This window comes from Paroedura picta, chromosome 15, assembly GCF_049243985.1.
Source record: "Paroedura picta isolate Pp20150507F chromosome 15, Ppicta_v3.0, whole genome shotgun sequence".
In the NCBI taxonomy this organism is placed as follows: Eukaryota; Metazoa; Chordata; class Lepidosauria; order Squamata; family Gekkonidae; genus Paroedura; species Paroedura picta.
Genome location: NC_135383.1, coordinates 27087105 through 27108626, shown reverse-complemented (window position 1 = coordinate 27108626; position 21522 = coordinate 27087105). Strand labels below are relative to the sequence as shown.

Here is a 21522-nt window from a genome sequence, read left to right as displayed (position 1 = left end):
GAACACAAATCAAGGTGCTTCACCACTGTGTATGAGGCATGTGCAGCCAAGGATACCTGAAGTGGTACATCCCAAACACAGTGAAGTGTGCATTTCTGCTGCGAGGCAGATGAGCAATGTGTGTGTGTGTGAGGCAGAAGGCATTCTGAGAAAAAGGTCTGGTAAGGAAGAAATAGGTGATCACTCTTCTCTAGCACCATTTCCCTGATCCAGTTTCTTTCCTCTCCCCACAAAGATACTTTGAACTTAAAAAGACAGAACAAAACCCAAACCTCTGAGCCAACAAGAGTTTGGACTCTAAATCTCTCAGGATCTTTTGTGGTTCTTTCTCTCTGAATGTCACTTCTTACATCTGGAGAGGAAGACTGGCATTCCTGAGTATGCAGGTGCCTTGAAAGTCAAAAAAGTTCCTGTTCTTCCTAGGAGACCAAGCCCTATGAAGAAAGGCTGAAGGACTTGGGATGATGATGATGTTCAGCCTGGAAAAGAGGAGGTGGAGAGGGGTCTTGATGGCTCTCTTTAAGTATCTGAAAGGTTGTCATTTGGAGGAATCATAGAATCATAGAGTAGGAAGGGGCCATACAGGCCATCTAGTCCAACCCTCTGCGCAATGCAGGATCAGCCCAAAGCATCCTAAAGCATCCAAGAAAAGTGTGTATCCAACTTTTGCTTGAAGACTGCCAGTGAGGGGGAGCTCACCACCTCCTCAGGCAGCCTATTCCACTGCTGAACTACTGTGACTGTGAAAAATTTTTCCCTGATATCTAGCCTATATCGTTGTACTTGAAGTTTAAACCCATTACTGTGTGTCCTCTCCTCTGCAGCCAACAGAAACAGCATCCTTCCCTCCTCCAAGTGACAACCTTTCAAATACTTAAAGAGGGCTATCATGTCCCCTCTCAACCTCCTTTTCTCCAGGCTGAACATTCCCAAGTCCCTCAACCTATCTTCATAAGGCTTGGTCCCTTGGCCCCAGATCATCTTCGTCGCTCTCCTCTGTACCCTTTCAATTTTATCTACGTCCTTCTTAAAGTGAGGCCTCCAGAACTGCACACAGTACTCCAGGTGTGGTCTGACCAGTGCCGTATACAATGGGACTATGACATCTTGTGATTTTGATGTGATGCCCCTGTTGATACAGCCCAAAATGGCATTTGACTTTTTTACCGCTGCATCACACTGCCTGCTCATGTTTAGTTTACAATCCACAAGTACCCCAAGGTCTCGTTCACACACAGTGTTACCTAGTAGCGTATCCCCCATCCAGTAGGCATGATTTTCATTTTCAGGGGAACAGAGCAACAAATTGGGCAGCCACTACCTGCAGTAATGGCTTTAAACTACATGTAGAACAGTACTGGATAGCTATCAGGAAAAAAAAACTTCACAATCAAAATACTCCAGCAGTGGAATCAGCTGGAGTGAAATCAACCTGCAAAAAAGTCCATGTATTTAATGACTGATGATACGGTTTCATTGTAACCGTTTCCACACTAGTGATATCCCTTAACCAATGGGTTGAAATTAATTCAAAAGAATTTTTGGCTAAACATCCAGAACAAGTTCCTGACAGTTAGAGTGGAACAGGCTTCCTCGGGAGGTGGTGGGTTCTCCATCTTTGGAAATTTTAAAACAGAGGCTGGATAGTCATCTGACGGAGAGGCTGATTCTGTGAAGGCAAAGGGGTGGCAGGTTACATTAGATGAGCGATTGGGATGTGAGTGTCCTGCATAGTGCAGGGGGTTGGACTAGATGTGGGGAGAGGAATGGCAAGGCGACTGTAAGCCACTTTGAGCCTCCTTCGGATAGGGAAAAGCGGCAAATAAGAACCAACACTTTTTCTTCTTCTTCATCATTCTGAAAGAGGCTCAGGTCACTAGAGTAGCTCAGCTGACATTCTGCCATCTCCACTAAGTGAAGTGAAGCCTACCTGGCCCCAGAACATCTAGCCACAGTGATCCATGCAACAGTCACCTCCAGGCTAGATTACTGCAACTCACTCTATGAGAGCCTGCCCTTGACCTTGACCTGGAAAATTCAACTGGTCCAGAAGGCAGCAACACAGGTCCTCACTAGAACACTCTGGAGGGCCCATATCTGGCCTGTTCTCAGGCAACTGCACTGGCTCCCAGTAGAAGCTCAGATCAGCTTCAAGGTTTTTGTATTGATCTTCAAGGCCATCTGCAGTCTGGGCCTGGTGTACCTGACGGACTATCTAACTGATTATGCCCCCCAAAGAGTGTTCCACTGGGCCAGTACAAACAAGCTGGTAATCCCTGGCTCTGATTTTATGTCCTTAGGCAGAGTATGAGTGGGTGGGCAGGAAGGGATGTGCCAGTGCTTGTCTCTTGTGGCCCTCCTTGCATACCCAGGAAATCGCTGATTGCCACTGTGGGATGGGAGGTGAATTTCCTCCAAGCCAGGCTGGATTCTGGAGATTTTTGGTGGGGGGAAGAATCACTTGGGCATGAAATTGGGGTCACTGTGGGTGGGCAGGTAGTTGAGAATTCCTGCATTGTGCAGGGGGTTGGGCTAGATGACCCTGGAGATCCCTTCCAATTCTATTATTCTATGATTCAAATGAGAAATCCTTGCATTCAGGTTCCCCCCTCCATGGCCATTTTGAGTCATAATTTCCATCACCATCCTCCTTCCCTCACCCCCCCCCCCCCCGCGACAATGGAGAGCTGCAGAATCAAGAGCCAAGCCATAGGTGCGTGGCCGGAAGATAAGCCAAGAGTCGAAAAGCCAGAGCATAGACAGAAGACAAGACAAGTGTTAAAGAGCCAAGGTATGGTTGAAGCCTAGGGAAGAAGAGCTGGACCATGGATAGAAGACAAGCCAAGAGTCAAAGAGCCAGGCGTCACAGGAGCAGAGCTTCACCATAGCAAATCAGAACAGGAGTCTCGGGAGATAGGCAGGGTAATTCATGGTTGTCCCCATGACAAATACAGCCAAACTGGGAGGGGCAGCCCTCAGTTAGAGTGCTTGCATATGGCGCTAATCATCATCGGAATAAGGTGGTGCAGCTGGGCCCCTCTATCCTGAGAGAGTCAAGAGTGAATCCGAAGTGAGGAACCGAGAAGAAAATCAAGAAACAACCCAAAATCGGGAACCAGGAACAAAGTCAAGAGCCAAGCCGAAGTCATGAACAAGGAATGACATCAAGAGTCAAGCCAAAGTCAGGAACAAGGTTACCAGTTGCAGCCTGGCTCAGGTTCAAGTTTCTGATATTAACCCTTAACGCCATCTGCGGTCTGGACCCCATGCACCTGCAGGACTACCAACCTCATTATATCTCTTGCAGTGTACTTTGCTGTCAAGTCACCCTGGCGGCATTGTCTCTGGTATTCTGGCGAGCTGTCTGGGCTGAGGTGGGGCGCTGCCACTGATGGGGTTGAAGCTAGCTCGAAGGGCAAGGTGTCTGCTTGTCTGGGGCCTGGCTTTGCATCCCAGTCAGGGCTTTGATCTCCCTGATCATTCCTCAGAGCCTCACTGCTTGGCTCCGACTCTTCTTCAGCTACGTGCTGCAAGAGTGGCAGTGGTGGCCCTTCTGGAGCAAGCAAAGCTGCAGTCTCTTGTGAGTGCGAATCTGTTGGAGATCCCAGGCCTGCAGGAGATCCCAGGCCTGGCCACAACCTGGGCCAAGGATTTTTTTGCCTGGCCCCGGCCTGGTGGAATGAGCTCCCAGGAGAGCTGAGGGCCTTGATGGAACTTCCCCAGTTCTGCAGGGCCTGCAAAAACCAAGCTCCTCTTCCAAGTCTTTGGTGAAGGCAAGTAAGATCTTGGCCTCTCCTTGAAATAGGAACTCAGAAGTTGAGCTGTACAATAAAATAATGTAAAAATGTTAATTATTTATTATAGTGCACAATTAAAAACAGAATTAAAAGTACATAAAAACTATACAGAACTAACAGCACATAAGACCAAACGTGTTTCAACCCTACTGGGTCTTTCTCACCAGTCAGAACTGTGACAATACACTCTATATAAAATATCAAAACTCATTATAAAGTGTAGTGGAGCGGTTGAATGGGATCTGTAAAATTATGGCTCCAACCAATATATGAAGGTTTTAGACTTTTTGGAGACCACCTCCTATGGCCTATGCCTAGGCTCACCTCTCTTCGCTATTATATAATTCTGTGCTGAGAGTGCGTCAGAAAAAAAGCAGGGGCCAGCTCTTTAAGGGTGACTGTTTCGTCATCCCTGGTCCAGGTTTCCATCATGCACGCCAGGTCTACCCCCTCTTCTGCAAAACAGGCTTGCAGAGTGGAGGCTTTGTTGTTGATTGACCTCATGTTGCGCAGCATCAGTGTCGGAGGTCAGTTGTTCACCATTGCCTCCCTCCTAGTGGCCCGAGAGATGGGGCAGAAGATAGATGGGGCCTGAGCTTGATCGTATCTCAAGCCCTCTCCTCACCTCCAGCGCCACTCAACTTCCTCTTCAACCTTTTCTGTTTCTTTTGAACGATGTATATCCACCCACTGCTGCATTCCAGCCATGGGAATCATTCCACCCATCATGAACCCCTGGTTCCTGCCCCCATTACCCTCTTCTTAGTCACTGGATCTCCTGGGTTCTCCTGGAATGGTCCTCCAGGTCCTGCCCTGCTCTAGTCTCTCACTCCAGCCCTCCCTTTTCCCCAGCTACACATTTCAAAATGCCCTTTTGATTTTCACTTCTCTCCTAACCTCCTCCTCCTCCTGCCCCCCTCCTTTCAAGGTGGCGCTTCCCTCGCTAGGATAAGTAACAAATGTAACAAATGTAACAAATGGTTGAAGGCAGGTATAGGAGAACTCCCGATAAAGAAATGACTTCTGCTTCTGTGGGCACATGCTGAGTGGGGGCTCTGTGTGCTGACTTCTCCAATAAAAGTTTCGACCCGAAGCCTGATGTTTTGGATGTGAGTTTGCTGGGTCCCTAAGCCTTGGTTCCTGATACCACCAAGTTTTTGTAATGCCTACTAAATCATGCCTCTCTGTCTGCGTGAGAAGCTTGAGCTCTTCCTTTTTATTGCCCATGCTTTGGGCATAGGTATGTAGGCACCTGAAGCCTCTCATCCTTATTTCTCTTTGTCCCATCCTTCCCAGGTGGGCCATCAGTATTTGCTCTTCTACATTAGAACCCCTACGTTGGACATCTCCTTCCCCCTGTGACTTCAGTTTAAAGCTCTCCTAATGAATCTCCTGAGGTTTCATCAATTACATCCTCTCCTTCCTTGATTTCATGCAGTGTCAATGCTGAAGTCACCACACTCATAGGGGGTCTCTGGCTGACTCTCCTCTACCTACTCTCCACTTGTCATTTTCCCAGAAAGCACTTTCCTGGGGGCACCTGCTTGGGAGAGAGACCCTGTAAATCCAATCACCACAAAGCTTGGAGGGCAGGTAGAACAGAGTCAGCCAGCGGATTTCTGTGAGTTTGGTGCCATTGATTCCACACTCCAAAGTAGCCATTTTCTCCAGAACTGATCTCTGTCATCTGGAGATCGGCTGTGATACTGGTAGAGTTCCAGGCCCCACTGGGTGGGTGGAAACCTTACTTTTGCAGAAGGAAGTATTTGTGGCCAGTGTCCTCACTAGATCATCTTGGAGGGCCCATGACCAGCCTATGCTGAGCCAGCTGCACTGGTTACCAGATAGCTTCTGAATCAGGCTCAAGGTGTTAGTTCTTACCTTAAAGGCCATCCGCAGCTTGGGTCCTGCATACCTGAGGGACCACTTGTCTCCTTATGCCCCCTGCAGGGCTCTCTGCTCTGCAGGTATGAATTTGCTGGTTATCCCCAGCACTCGGGAGGCATGCTTGGCCTCGACCAGGGCTAGTGCTTTTTCAGTCCTGGTACCGACTTGGTGAAATGGGATCCTGGAAGAGCTGAGGGTCCTGATGGAGCTGTCAATGTTCCACAGGGCCTTCCACCAGGCCTTTGGTTCAGGCTGGGCCAGGAAGATTGGGTCGCTCCCTATATAGGCCCCCGTAGAGCCCTGTAGAGGTATGCCTTTGGTCAACTAGACAGGGGCACCTCCCCCAAGGATGATGGTGGATATTGGGGACCAGTGTGCCCTGGTATTATAGGCTGCAGTCAGGGTAGCGGGAGGGATTTAGATTATTTCACCCACCATCGAGGACTATTATTGTTCTTGTTTTATGAGGTTTTATTCTTTTATTGTAAACTGCCACAAGCTGGACTGGTTTTGGGACTGGTGGCGGATAAATCCAAATTAATTTTTTTTCCCAGGACTCAGGGAGAAGGAAGGAAGTTCTTTCTTCCTGTATTGCTGCACCAGTCAGAATAATGGAATCCCCAAAGCTGCATTTGCCTTTTTACAATGCTGAGAAGTTCAATTATTGGTCAAGTTTGCCTGTGACATGCATCCGCATCACAACAACACGAATGACATTTGCTTATGAATTTTATTTCTCTCAATTGCCAATTGCTGCCCGGATCCGGTTCAAGGTTTTGGTTTTAACCTTCAAGGTTTTAACCTTCAAGGTTGGGACCCACATACCTGACGGACTGCCTACCGCTCTATGCCCCCCGCAGGGCCTTACGCTCTGCAGTTGGGAACCTGTTGGTCGTCCCCGGCCCGAAGGAAGTGCGCCTAGCCTCGACCAGGGCCAGGGCTTTTTCAGTCCTGGCCCCTACCTGGTGGAATGAGCTCCCGGGTGATCTGCGGGCCCTGCGGGATTTGTCAGCTTTCCGCAGGGCCTGTAAAACAGAGCTCTTCCACCAGGTCTATGGTTGAGGCTGGGGTCAGCAAATCAGGGACATCGCTCCCCCCCTAAGAGTTGGAGTGTACGCTACTCCCTTATCCTTTCCTCTTCACCTCTTTGATAATTGGGGGAGGGATGGGACTTTTAGCCGTCATGTTAGTAGATTGATGTTTTAATGGGAATTTTAATGGGGTTAGTTGTTGTGACCCGCCTCGAGCCTGTTGGGAGAGGTGGGAAATAAATCTAAAAATAATTATAATAATAAAGTTTGGAGCCACCAGTGTCACTTTTTCATAGGAATGCTTTTAGTCTGTTCACAGTTTGGGCAACTAGATTAGTACACTGACACACATAAACACACACACGAACCTGGGTTACCCAGGTGAGCTTGATCCCAAGAAGGCTAAAATACAGTTCACAAATAAGTCATGATTGAGGAATGGGAAACTGGGAACCAACTTCAGTCTCTTCTGATCCCATCAGTTCTCTAGAGTTGAGCAGGGTTGGCCCTGGTACAAGAGAACACTGAGAAAGTCCAGGGTTGCTACGCAGAAGAATATGATGTCCTTTGAACATCGCTGGCCTTATGGTTGTCATAAAGTGGCTGCACCCTAATGACATTTCCCCCATCCATTGGCACACATGGCAGAATGTTACTTTGGGAGAGGGCTGGTAATTGTTTTTTGTTTTTTTTAAGGACAGCGGTAGATAATGACAGCCAAGTATCCGCATGAAGCCTCCTTTTCAATTACTTTTACCTTTTCCTTGGATTCTTTCTTAAATATTAACAGACATCCATCAGACACGTGCTCACTGGAGCAAGAGGAGGGTGTTCAAAGTCCAGGGGTCTTGTGTAACTACTGGGTCACTTCAACAAAAGAGGTTGGTCAGGAAATTCTGCAGAAGACACCCTCCCTTTCCAGCACAGTCCATCTTACTCCCGGTGAAGCTTGAATTGAATCCCGAGAGCTCTAGCCGACAAGTGTCTGTCAGCCCTGGAAACCTACAGGATAGTGCTTGTTCTTTTATAAATAATATATTTTACCCCATGTTGCATCCCAAAATGGATTCCCAGAGCAGACTGTGTCAATTAAAAAGAACAGCAACATGAATATTATTCCAGCTTAGCCTGGAGATTTCCTGGAAGAAAATAGGTGCTTTGGGAGGTAGACTGTACAGCATTATAACCCAATGAGGTCCCTTCCCAGGCTTAAGGAACGTAAATGGTTGCAGAGGCAAGATTTCCTTTTGCTGATTTCCCCCAGCAAGTTTCCCTCTATGTATCTAACAATTCGATTTTGCAAATTTTAAATTCAGTTCCTTGTAGCCACTGCTCATCCAGATTTTGGAGAATCCCTTCATTTTATTAAGTCCTGCCTTTCTACCTTCACTCTTTGGAAACTTTTCAGGCAAAGAAGGCATTACTTTTGGCAAGGTTGAACATCTTTCCTTCAAGCGTGACCCGTGGCAGGTATCATCAAAGTCAAAAGACTTTGTTTGCATGGTTATGATGTTCCTGATTCCCTTCCTCATATTATTCTGGCTTGTCCTGCTTTCTCTAGCCAACAAAGTTTGATTCAGAATTATATAGTTAGGTTAAGATCAAACTGCTGCAATGAACTGCAAGTGATCAATGCCATGCTGCGTGAGAAGGATTATGAGAAGGACTAGGGGCAAAGAACAGCTCCATGACTTTGTTAACTGCTCCCTCCAATCAGGGGAGTTTCCAGAGCGGCTATAGGAGGCAGTGGCCTGCCCGCTTCTTAAAAAGCCATCGCTGGATCCGTAAGACCCGGCCTGCTACCACCCAGTTGTTCACTTAGCGTTCCTGGGAAAGGTAGTTGAAAGGGGCGTAGCTGACCAGCTCCTGGCATTACTGGAGGAAACTTCTGCACTTGATCCATACCAGTCTGGCTTCTGTCCTGGCCACGGGGTGGAGACAGTTCTGGTCACCCTGACAGATTATCTCCGTTGCCAGCTGGATTGAGGAGGTTCTGCTGTGTTAGAATCATAGAATCTAACACAGATGGATGTGGATAAACAAACTCTAACGGAGGATGCAGAGAAAGCAGAAAGGCTTAGTGCCTATTTTACATCTGTTTTTTCCCACAGGTCAAAGTGTTTAGGCACATCTAGAGATGGCCGTAGCCAAAGGACAGTGTCTGGGTGGCAGGTTAACATGGATAGAGAGGTTGTCGAGAGGCATTTAGCAGCACTGGATGAGTTCAAATCCCCTGGCCCAGATGAAATGCACCCGAGTGCTCAAAAAACTTTCCGGAGAACTTGCACAACCCTTGTCCATCACCTTCGGGACCTCTTTAAGGACTGGAGATTTAACAAGAGAGCAAACGTTATTCCGATCATCAAAAAAGGGAGGAAGGATGACCCGGGAAACTACAGACCAGTGAGTCTGACCTCTGTTGTGGGGAAGATAATGGAGCAGATATTAAAGGGAGCGATCTGCAAACATCTGGAGGACAATTTGGTGATCCAAGGAAGTCGGCATGGATTTGTCTCCAACAGGTCCTGCCAGACCAACCTAGTTTCCTTTTTTGACCAATTAACAGGTTTGCTGGATCGTGGAAATTCGGTTGATGTCGTTTACTTGGATTTTAGTAAAACTTTTGATAAGGTTCCCCATGATATTCTGATGGATAAATTGAAGGACTGCAATCTGGATTTTCAGATATCACACTGCATCACACTGCCTGCTCATGTTTAGTTTACAATCCACAAGTACCCCAAGGTCTCGTTCACACACAGTGCTACCTAGAAGCGTATCCCCCATCCAGTAGGCATGCTTTTCATTTTTCTGACCCAGATGCAGAACTTTACACTTATCCTTATTAAATTGCATCTTCTTCTCATATGCCGATTTTTCCATTGTGTTCAGATCTCGTTGAACTCTGTCTCTATCTTCCAGAGTATTTGCCAGTCCTCCCAATTTGGTGTCATCTGGAAACTTGATGAGTAGTCCCTCCACCCCCTCATCTAGATCATTAATAAATATGTTAAAAAGTACCGGGCCGAGCACCGAGCCCTGAGGTACCCCGCTACTCACCTCCCTCCAGTCTGATGAAACACCATTGACAACAACTCTTTGAGTGCGGTTCTCTAACCAATTCCCTATCCACTTAACTATCTGAAAATCCAGATTGCAGTCCTTCAATTTATCCATCAGAACATCATGGGGAACCTTGTCAAAAGCTTTACTAAAATCCAAGTAAATTACATCAACCGAATTTCCCCGATCCAGCAAACCTGTTACTTGGTCAAAAAAGGAAACCAGGTTGGTCTGGCAGGACCTGTTGGAGACAAATCCATGCTGACTTGCTTGGATCACCAAATTGTTGTCCAGATGTTTGCAGATCGCTCCCTTTAATATCTGCTCCATTATCTTCCCCACAACAGAGGTCAGACTCACTGGTCTGTAGTTTCCTGGGTCATCCTTCCTCCCTTTTTTGAAGATCGGAATAACGTTTGCTCTTTTTCAATCCTCCGGGTCATCTCCAGTCCTTAAAGAGGTTCCGAAGATGATGGACAAGGGCTGTGCAAGTTCTCTGGAAAGTTCTTTGAGTACTCTTGGGTGCATTTCATCCGGAGCAGGGGATTTGAACTCATCCAGTGCAGCTAAATGCCTCACGACAACCTCTCTATGAAGATAGGTTGAGGGACTTGGGAATGTTCAGCCTGGAGAAAAGGAGGTTGAGAGGGGACATGATAGCCCTCTTTAAGTATTTGAAAGGTTGCCACTTGGAGGAGAGCAGGATGCTGCAGAGGAAAGGACACGCAGTAATGGGGTTCAACTACAAGTACAACGATATAGGCTAGATATCAGGGAAAATTTTTTCACAGTCAGAGTAGTTTAGCAGTGGAATAGGCTGCCTAAGGAGGTGGTGAGCTCCCCCTCACTGGCAGTCTTCAAGCAAAGGTTGGATACACACTTTTCTTGGTTGCTTTAGGATGCTTAGGGCTGACCCTGCGTTGAGCAGGGGGTTGGACTAGGTGGCCTGTATGGCCCCTTCCAAGTCTATGATTCTGTGATTCTATGATTCTAAGCTGTCTGTCCATGAGTTTGGGAGTTCGATCCCAGCAGCCAGCTCACGGAAGCTGCCTTCCATCCTTCCGAGGTACCCAGCTTGCTGCTGGGGGGTAAAACGGTAATGACTGGGAAAGGCTACAGGGCGTCACCCCAAGGGTCAGACGTGACCCGGTGCTTGTACAGGGGATACCTTTACCTTTACCTTTACTCATCTTGTTGGGGGAAACACAAAAGGAGTTTAATCTATGGGAGAAAAAGATCAGTCACTCTCAATTTCAGTCCTGGCCGATAAGTCAGAGTAAGCATGAGCCCTATAAATCAGGGTTTTTTTTTTGGGGGGGGGTAACAGTTACAGCTAACCCTTGCAATAAATCAACTAGGGATGCCTCAATTATGATTGGATATAAAAGAAGAGAAAACCCCAGGGCATGGGAAAAACAAAAGGAAGCCCCAACCTGAGTGTGTGTGTGTGTGTGTGTGTGTGTGTGTGTGTGTGTGTGTGTGTGTGTAATCGCCAGAGGGGATCCAAAACTGAAGAGACACTGATGTGGCAGAAGCAGTCACGTCTGACTGGCCTCCAAGCATGTCAATGGAATGTGAGCAGGGGAATGTATCATAGAGCTGGAAGGGACCTCCAGGGTAATCAACCTCCTGCACAATGCAGAAACTCACAACTACCTACCCACCCAATCACTATCTGCCTAAGTTCTCTGCTTTAAAACTTCCAAAGATGGAGAACCCCCCACCTCCTGAGGAAGCCTGTCCCACTGAGGAACTGCTCTAACTGTCAGGAATTTGTTCTGGATATTTAGCCAAAAATTCTTTTGAATTAATTTCAACCCATTGAAATTACCTCCGACCCTCTGAGGTTTTGTTACCTCTGACCCTCTGAGAAAACAAAAGAACCAACAGCCCTGCTCCGTCTTCCCCAACCACTGGGCTGGCACCATCGCTCCTGGGCCGATCGCTCCCAGGCCCCGGTGCAGTGAGCACCACGCTGTGGGGGGGGGGGGAGGGAGTTGTGGACACCGGTGGGTGCAACGCACAGGAACAGAGCTGCCGCGCCTGCGCATTTGCGCCCACCAGTGCGCCGGCGCCTCCCCCACCGCAGTGCGGTGCTCCCCAATTCAAAGCGGTCGATCACTCCTGGGCCCTGGAGCAGCGAGCGCTGTGCTGCAGGGGGAAGGCGTGGGCGCAAATGCACAGGCACGGAGGTGCCAGGTCTGCACGTTTGCACCCGGCAGCACGCCAGCGCCCACACCTCCCTCCCCCCCAGTTCCTCCCTCCCCCCCCCGGTCCCCGGCCCAGAAAAGGTTGGGGACCACTGTTCTACCTGACAGCCCTTCAAGTATTTGAAGATGGTGATCCTATCATTTCTTAGGCTAAAAGGACCAAAATCACTCGACCTTTTCTCATATAACTTATTTATTTATTATATATTTATATACCGCCCCCCGTGGACTCTCAGGGCAGTTTACATAAAATGTAGAAACAATACAAGAAACAATGCATAACATATAAATAAACATTACATTAATACTACTAACTGATAATTGTTACAGTATAAACAGGTCCAGGAGCAGAATGCATTGATAGATTTCTGGGAGGGAGGGAGCTGGGGCCCTTCATTCGCTGTTGGTTGTGCCTGGCCTCAGCCAAATGCCTGGTGGAAGAGGTCCCTTTTGCAGGCCCTGCGGAACTGTTCTCCTCTGAGAGCTCATTCTACCAGGTTGGGGCCAGGACAGAGAAGGCTCTGGCCCTGGTTGAGGCCAGGTGGGATTCTCTCATATTGCAACCCTCTGTCCATGACCCTGGAGGAAGGAGATCAGCCATTGAAGGGCTGTCCGTATTCTGGCACTAATCAGGCAGTGAGCTAGAAGCTCATGGTCAACTGTTGAGAGGGCTAGTAATATCAGCAGCACGACCCACCTCGGTCTAACTAGTGACAGAGGTCGATCGTCAAGGCGACTAGCGCTGTCTCTACTCCATGGCCGGGCTAGAAACCTGACTGAGAAGGGTCTAGGACTGAAGCTTCTTCCAGGAATGCTGTTAATTGGTTTGCAACAGCCCTTCCTACCATCTTCCCCAGAAACGCTAGGTGCGAGGTGAGTCAGATTTTTTTTCAGCAGTGGAGACCACTGTCTCTTTCAATCCCTCTGGGAATTCCCCCATTGTGAGAGATAGGTTGATTATCTCCCAGATATAATTATCCTTATATCAGCTGTTTTTAGAAGCCACGATGGGCAGGGGTCTAGTGGGCATGTGGTTGGCCTCACTGTTGCTAGCATCCTGTCCACTTCGTTCAGCATAAGTCATCTGAAGTTACTCAGGGTTTTCTCCAAAGAAGGCCAAGGGGCCTCTAGTTCACTGGCAAACTCAAGGTTGGAGGGAGGTCATGGCAGAGTGTTGGGATTTTGTCTGCAAAATGACTTGCAAATACCTCACAGATGATATCCAATTGGATACTGTTTTGGTGCCCTTCTATCATGAATCTTGGTTCATGCCCCCTCCCTGCTGCATTCTCCTGGTCTCCTCCAGGCCAGTTGTCATAAAACCATAAACCTGTGCTGGTTCCTGGCCTCCTCTGCATACCAAAGCTGCCTTCAGCGGGGCTTCCTTATCTCCCTTGCTTTCTTGTGATCTTGTCAGTGTCACTGGAGACTCAACAGAAGTATTGGTTTAGATCAAAGCTGGGCCATCTGGTTCTGCTGGGAACTTTGTAACCCTTTTGCAAATGTACCTTTCCCACCATTCTGATCCCTCATGCCCCCTCTCATGCTTGGTCCCCCCTATAAGTACACCCTAATGTTTATTGTACCTTTGTCTCTGCCAAGATGATTGTTCAATGAGTCTCGGCCCATGTTAGCTGTTGTAATTGTCCTGTTTAATAAAGCCTTTCTTTTGGATCCTCACTCCACGTGAGATCTTGGAAACTCCTTTATCACAGACTTTGGTCGCTGACTTCTGCCTGATTACTGACACCTTCTACCAGAGCAGTGAGAGATCAAAGTATCCTAAACAAGTGAGTCTGGTGTGAGTCTGCAGATGCAATCGTAGCCGAGTAAAAATTGCATTTTACTAACTTCACCGCCTTCTCATAGGCCTTCATCTGCATTCTATGAGATGTTCTCAAGGTTTCATTGTGAGTCTTCCTTCAAACTCGCTATAGCCATCTCAGTCCCTGTTTCTTTCTGCAAAGCTCCTTGGTGTACCAGGGGGCCTGCTTGAGATGGGGGCAGAGAGGGCATTGGGGAGCTATCTCATCAATCACAGTCAGCAATCCATCATGCCAGTCGCTGACCAGGCCATTGAGAGAAGTGCCGGGAGGCACTGATTCCTGCTGAGCATTCAGGAATCCAGTTGGAAGTCTCCACGGGTGAGCTAAAATTTGCTTGGCACCCAACTGTGGAGGGGATGGTAACCTTTGCCGAGCCTTCAGGGCGTAGTGGTCTGACTGTGACATGGTAGTCGCCATCACCAGATCCACATTCAGACCTATGCTGAAAATGAGATCCAGGGTGTGGCCTGCTTGATGGGTGGACCAACAACAAACTCTGAGAGCCCTAGTGTCGACATGGTTGACACCAGGTCCTGCCCATTTCTAGAGGACAGCAGCTTAGCATGGATGTTAAAGTCCCCCTGTCTGGGGAACTGTAGCATCCAGGCCGCCACCACCTCCAGCAGGGCTGGCAGGGCATCTGGAGGTGCATTGGGCACATGGTACACTAAGCAGATGGCCATGCTCTCAATTCATCTCCATCTAAGGTCAAAACATTCAATGCCTGGTATTGATGCTGCAGGAAGAGCCCTGAAGGAGAAACCCTCTCAGGTTAAGATTACCACCCCTCCTCCCCACCCCACTGTCTGAGACTGGTGGAGAGCAGAAAACCCAGCAAGGGCTAGGTCTTTAAGAGCGATAGTTTCGCCCTCCCTGGTCCAGGTTTTTGTCACCCAGGTCCACTCTTTGTTCTGCAAAGTAATTCTGCGGGGCAGAGGTTTTGTTGTTTATTGACATGGTGTTGCACAGTACCTGTGTCAGAGGCACTGTTTACCTTTGCCTCCACCCTAGTGTCACAAGGGATGGGGTGGAGTTTGGAAGTGGCCCAAGTATGGTTAATTTTTCGGCCCCTTGATTCAGTGCATCTCCGCCATCTGCTGTCTCTGCTTCTGCCCCTTATTATTGGGATTCCTGACCCTTTTAGGGCCCCTGTTTTTTCTTCTCCCTCAGTTCCTTTTTTCAACTCCATGTTTGATGGTGTGTTTGTTGGCTGTTCCATGTTCTTATGGACACTATTGGTTTTAGTTCTTAGTTTCTGTGGTTTGGCTAGGGTTGTTCTTGAACACTGGTTCTGTGCTTATTGGATATTTGGTTTCTAATTTGTGCATAGAGGATTTGTGTGTTTCTGGAAGGTTAGCCCTGATTGCTGTTTATGGCATCTCAGGGCTGCCCAGTTCCAACTGTGTACAATTATGTGATGTGTGTAGGGTATGATTTGTTGTGTAAGGTTTGTTTGCATCTGGAGGGGTGGGCCCGATCACCCTGGACTCAGGGTTGCCCAGTCCAGGAGTGTGTAGAGCACGTGGTATATGTATAAATTGGGTGTTAATTCATGTTGGAGTTTGGGACTGGGTGAGTGGGTGAGTAGTTTGAGGTGGTTGGTTTGGGATAGGTCAATTAGTTGGCAGAATTAATTGATTAATTGATTAGTGGGATCAATCGATGGTAATTGTTTGGGGCAGTAGTTGGACAGAGGTATTTTCCTTTCTTTCCTGCCCTCCTCTCTGTTGTTGTTGTGCAGATTGATTTATTTTTCTCCCTTCCTCCCTCCATTCTTTTGGTCTTGGGTAAGATTGATTTTTTCTTTTTCCACTTTCCTTTCCAATCTCCTTCAATGGGGTTGGATGGGTCATCAATAGGGTCAGATCAAGTTTGATCTCCAAACCCCTCATCATCTTTGTAGCCCTCCTCCGGGCATACTCCAGTTTCTCTACACCTATCTCCAGTTGTTTTGTCCAAAACTGAACACAGGACTCCGTGAGGTCTAACCAGAGCGGAGTAAAGCAGTAATACCACCTTGCGTGATCTGGATACTATACTTCTTTTAATATAGCCCAAAATCCCATTTGCCTTTTTAGCTACCAAGTCACACTGCTGACTAATGTTCAGTGTATGCTCTACTAAGACTCCCAGATCCTACTGTCAAGACAAGTCTCGCCCATCCTATAGTGATGAATTTGATTTTTCCTACCGAAATGCAGAACTTTACATTTTTCAGTATTAAAATTCATTTTAGCCGTAGAGAGATTGAAAAGATGTGTAGGGGACACAGTACATCAAACACGTTTTATGCCAAAAAGGTTAATGAGGAATAATATAAGATTTGTCCTGAACACTGCAGACTACATATGGAAGAAAAAATTGAAAGTGGCTTTTATATTCTTAGATGCAAAGAAAGCCTTTGACAATGTTTCTTGGGACTTTTTATTTAAAACTCTAAAATTGATAGACTATGGTGAATTTTTTTTTATTTGATTAGACGTATATATTCCAAACAGGAAGCAAGGATTTTAGTAAATGGAATGCTTATGGAACAATCAATTAACATAAACAAAGGTACTAGGCAAGGCTGCACATTATCTCCACTGTTATTTAATCTGGTACTAGAAATCCTGGCATGTAAGATTTGAGCCATGAAGGAAATCACTGGAATAAGAATTGAAGACGAAGAACTTGGAAAACCTGGCAACATCAATCCCATCACTGTTAGATCTATTAAGAAACTTTGGACTCTGCTCAGGATACAAAATAAACAAAGCAAAAACAAAAATTATCCTCCAAGGAGTCACAGATTCAGAGGTGCAAAACATCAAAGAAAACACTGGCTGTGAAGTCAATCCTAAACAGGTAAAATACCTGGGTATATATCTAGACAAAGACCTTTTCACTGGCAATTATGAATCTTTGGAGTAGTATCCAATCAGATATCAAGAGGCAGAATGATATGAAATTATCATGGTCTGCCAGAATAGCAACACCAAACTAACCACTACACCATGGGGATCAGTACCCCATGAGGAAATTGCTACTTTGGAGGGTGGACTCCATAGCATCATACAGCACTGAAGTTCTTCCCCACTGCCAAATTCCTCCACTCCTGACTCCCCTCTGAAAGTCTCCGGGTATTTCCCAACTTAGAAATTCCCTGCAATTACAGCTAACCTCCAGACTACAAAGACCAGTTCCTGTGGAGAAAACTGCAGCCTTGGAGGGCAGAATCTATGAAGTTATGCCCTAGAGAGCCAGCTTGGTGTAGTGGTTAGGAGTGCAGACTTCTAATCTGGCATGCCAGGTTCGATTCTGCGTTCCCCCACATGCAGTCAGTTGGGTGGCCTTGGGCTTGCCACGGCACTGATAAAACTGGTCTGACCGAGCAGTGATATCAGGGCTCTCTCAGCCTCACCCACCTCAGAGGGTGTCTGTTGTGGGGAGAGGAAAGGGAAGGCGACTGTAAGCCGCTTTGAGCCTCCATCGGGTAGAGAAAAGCGATATATACGAACCAACTCTTCTTCTTCTTCTGAAAGCTTAGAAAGGTGTAACTCTGCAGAGAATTGCTCTGTAAAGATCTTCTCCATCTCTACTGAGGCTTGCAACTCGTGAAGCCATGTCTGTTTTGCCTCACACTTTCAAATTCTTTTATGCTTAAAGGGTAACAACACTCAGTATAATCTCTCCCTGTTAAATTGCAGCGTCCTCTTTAAATTTACTAATCTACAACCCAATATCAAGTGATTATTTGACTGCGCTGCCAGATCCCTGCCCACAGACATCTTCTAATAAGGTGAGGGAGGTTGAAGGTTGCTCTTGGAGCCGGTTTTCCTACTCTTTGCTTTCCAAGAGAGGGGAGGGGAATTTCAAAGTGCTTGTTGCTTAACTGCTGGATGAAGAAAAAGGAAAGAAAGGCATCAGTTTTGAGGGGCAGCAGAACATCAGATGTTCTTGATCAGCCTTTGTCTCCCATTCAGCAAGAACAAGCCCCTGTCTTGTAATACCTGAAATCACAGGTAATCAGATGAAGCTTGCAGATAGACAGACAGACAGACAGACAGACAGACAGACAGACAAAAAGAACTTCTTCACCTAACGCTGAGGTTCTCAACAGCTCTGACCGCAACCCCAACTGTGGCAGTGGGGTTGGCGGTGGTGGCATGTGCACGCATGTGGGCAGCATATGTACATGCACGGGCAGCATGCACGCACACGTGAGCAGTGTGTGCATGCGTAAATGTGCATGCATTTGCATAGGTGCACAGGCGCACAACCATCAGGGCAGCATGGAGGCGACCATAGCAATGACTCTGCTGCCACTGCTGCTTGTCACCGCCGCTTGCGGCCACAGCCGCCTGCCACCCCTGCCCATTGCAGTGGTAGCAGACAACCTAGGGACACCACAGAAAGGGCCAGGCAACCCCAAATGATATCGGGACCCCTAGGTTGAGAACCACTGACTTAACAAATAGTACTCATATTGGCCTCTAGCTCAGGTGGATTTTTGAAAGTATTTCACAGATTCATGAAGAATACCCCTCACAGTTATTTATTTATTTATTTATTTGTTTGTTTATTTTGTTTGTTATGTTTATATACCACCCTCCCCCTTGCAGCTCAGGGCAGTTTACAGAGATCGTGAAAGTCATAAGATAGATACAATATAAGTTTAATAACTTTGTCAATTAATAATAACAGTGATAACAGAAATAATGATAACATCACTGATAACTAATAATAGAACTGTTAACATATTGACTGCAACCATGCACTTGGTGGGCATATCTGAGGGGAGGGGGTTCTGGGGCCCAGTAATTGTTGTCAAGTCAATTGGCCTCAACCAAATGCCTGGTGGCTCTGTTTTGCAGGCCCTGTGGAACTGTACTAACTTCTATAGGGCCCAGATTTCCTCTGGGAGCTCATTCCACCAGGTGAGGGCCAGGACAGAGAACCATCTGGCCCTGGTTGAGGCCAACCATACTTCCTTGGGGCCAGGGATCACTGCCCAGTTGGCTTTGGCTGAGTGTAGAGCTTTTTGAGGGGCAGGCAGAGAGGGGGTCCCTCAGGCAGACTGGGTCCAGGTTGCATATGGCCTTAAAGGTGATTACCAAGACCTTAAGCTTGATCCGGGATGCAACTAGTAACCAGTGCAGCTGGAGTATGGGCTTGATGTGGGCCCTCCATGGTATGCCCATGAGAATCCTGGCCACTACATTCTCTACCAGCTGTAATTTCTGGATCATGGATAAGGGTAGGGCTGAAGAAATCCAGTCTAGAGGTGACCAGCACATAGATCACTGTAACTGGGGGCCATTCTACACAATGACCAACGTTGCTAAATGTTTGCAGTATGCAGAAATGCTATATTTAATAGTGGAATTTCATCATTCCACACACCTTCAATTCTAGCGGAATATTGAAGTCTCAGTAGTGGTTTATTCATTCCCCACAGGTTTCCGGTCTCGCCGGAATCGCAATCAAGGCGGTGATATTTTTCTGCCCTTCTTCCCACCCCTGACTGTCAATCAAACAGAACAGCCAATGAACTGTTCTGTTCATGCTCCCAAAAAGCTCCTTTCCCTTTAAAAACTGTTTTTTAAAAACCCAAAAACACCAGTAGACCTTTTTTGCTGGCGTAGGAGCTGGCGCTTAATCGTTTACATGCTCTTCAAGTTTAAACTAAAGCCACTAGGGGAAGGAGACGATCAACATAGGGAGTGTATGGAAGGAAAATTATCGGAGGCAGCCCAACCGGCAAGGCCAGCTCATAGGGAACCAAAAGTAAAAGGATTCAGATGTCTTTATACTAACGCCCGAAGCATGGGCAATAAAAAGGAAGAGCTGGAACTTCTCATGCTGATGGAAAGGTATGATCTAGTAGGCATCACAGAAACTTGGTGGAATAATTCTCATGACTGGAATGTAATGGTGGATGGATATGAACTGTTCAGAAAAAACAGAATAGATCGAAGAGGTGGAGGAGTGGCAAAGTATGTGAAGAAAGGGCTTACCTGTCAGGAAATTCTAGTGAAGGAGAGCATATCTACAGTGGAAAGCATCTGGGTGAAAATAAGCAAGGGGAAAACAAACAGTGTGGTGGTTGGTGTCTGCTACCGACCGCCTGACCAACGAGAGGATGTGGATGCTGCACTTTGTGAGCAGCTTGAGAAAATATCCAAACGGCAGGACCTTGTCATCATGGGTGACTTCAATTTCCCAGATGTGTGCTGGGAAACAAACTCTGCGAAGCGTCCTCAGTCATGCAAGTTTCTGACCTGCCTGGCTGACAATTTCATTTATCAAATGGTAGATGAACCCACAAGAGGTTCAGCCATACTGGACTTAATACTGACCAACAGGCAAGAGTTGGTGGATGAGGTGAAGGAGGTGGGGACCCTAGGGGGAAGTGACCATGTCCTCATAGAATTCCTTTTGAGATGGGGAGCCAAGGAAGCTTGTAGCCAGACGCGGATGTTGGATTTTCGTAGGGCAAACTTTAATAAACTCAGAGACATGATGAGTGTCATACCATGGACGAGAATGCTGGAAGGGAAGGGAGCATGTGAAGGGTGGGCGCTACTCAAACAAGAGCTATTGCATGCTCAATCAATGACTATTCCAGAAATACGAAAACACTGCAGGAGCTCTAAGAAGCCTATTTGGATGAACAGAGAACTTCAAGAGGAACTAAGAAAGAAAAGGAAAATGTTCAGGAAATGGAGGGAAGGACAGAGCTCTAAAGAAGAGTACCTACAGGTTACTAGGCACTGTAGATCAATCATCAGAAAGGCCAAATCTGAGAGTGAGCTAAGATTGGCCAGGGAAGCCCACTGTAACAAGAAAAGATTTTTCAGTTACGTGAGGAGCAAACGTAAAGTAAAGGAGGCAATAGGCCCGCTGTTGGGTGCGGATGGACAAACTCTAACGAAAGATGCAGAGAAAGCAGAAAGGCTTAGTGCCTATTTTACATCTGTTTTTTCCCACAGGTCAAAGTGTTTAGGCACATCTAGAGATGGCTGTAGCCAAAGGATAGTGTCTGGGTGGCAGGTTAACATGGATAGAGAGGTTGTCGAGAGGCATTTAGCTGCACTGGATGAGTTCAAATCCCCTGGTCCAGATGAAATGCACCCGAGAGTACTCAAAGAACTTTCCAGAGAACTTGCACAGCCCTTGTCCATCATCTTCGGAACCTCTTTAAGGACTGGAGATGTCCCGGAGGACTGGAAAAGAGCAAACGTTATTCCGATCTTCAAAAAAGGGAGGAAGGATGACCCGGGAAACTACAGACCAGTGAGTCTGACCTCCGTTGTGGGGAAGATAATGGAACAGATATTAAAGGGAGTGATCTGCAAACATCTGGTGGATAATTTGGTGATCCAAGGAAGTCAGCATGGATTTGTCTCCAACAGGTCCTGCCAGACCAACCTAGTTTCCTTTTTTGACCAAGTAACAGGTTTGCTGGATCGAGGAAATTCAGTTGATGTCATTTACTTGGATTTTAGTAAAGCTTTTGACAAGGTTCCTCATGATGTTCTGATGGATAAGTTGAAGGACTGCAATCTGGATTTTCAGATAGTTAGGTGGATAGGGAATTGGTTAGAGAACCGCACTCAAAGAGTTGTTGTCAATGGTGTTTCATCAGACTGGAGAGAGGTGAGTAGCGGGGTACCTCAGGGCTCGGTGCTCGGCCCGGTACTTTTTAACATATTTATTAATGATC

The 21522-nt window shown here is 47.0% G+C and overlaps 1 long non-coding RNA gene across 2 annotated transcripts in view; it reads right to left on the bottom strand.

Moving 5' to 3' along the window:
- LOC143824137 (uncharacterized) overlaps window positions 1-21522 on the bottom strand; it is a 60437-nt gene that overhangs the window by 2753 nt on the left and 36162 nt on the right. The window contains exons 3-4 of one of the 2 annotated variants that reach the window (XR_013226704.1): window positions 3289-3821; window positions 850-1669 (exon numbers count right to left, since the gene is read on the bottom strand). This is a non-coding gene — a long non-coding RNA (uncharacterized LOC143824137). Of the gene's footprint in view, window positions 1-849; window positions 1670-3288; window positions 3822-21522 lie in introns of those variants that run through there. The other variant, XR_013226705.1, reaches the window with a different exon arrangement.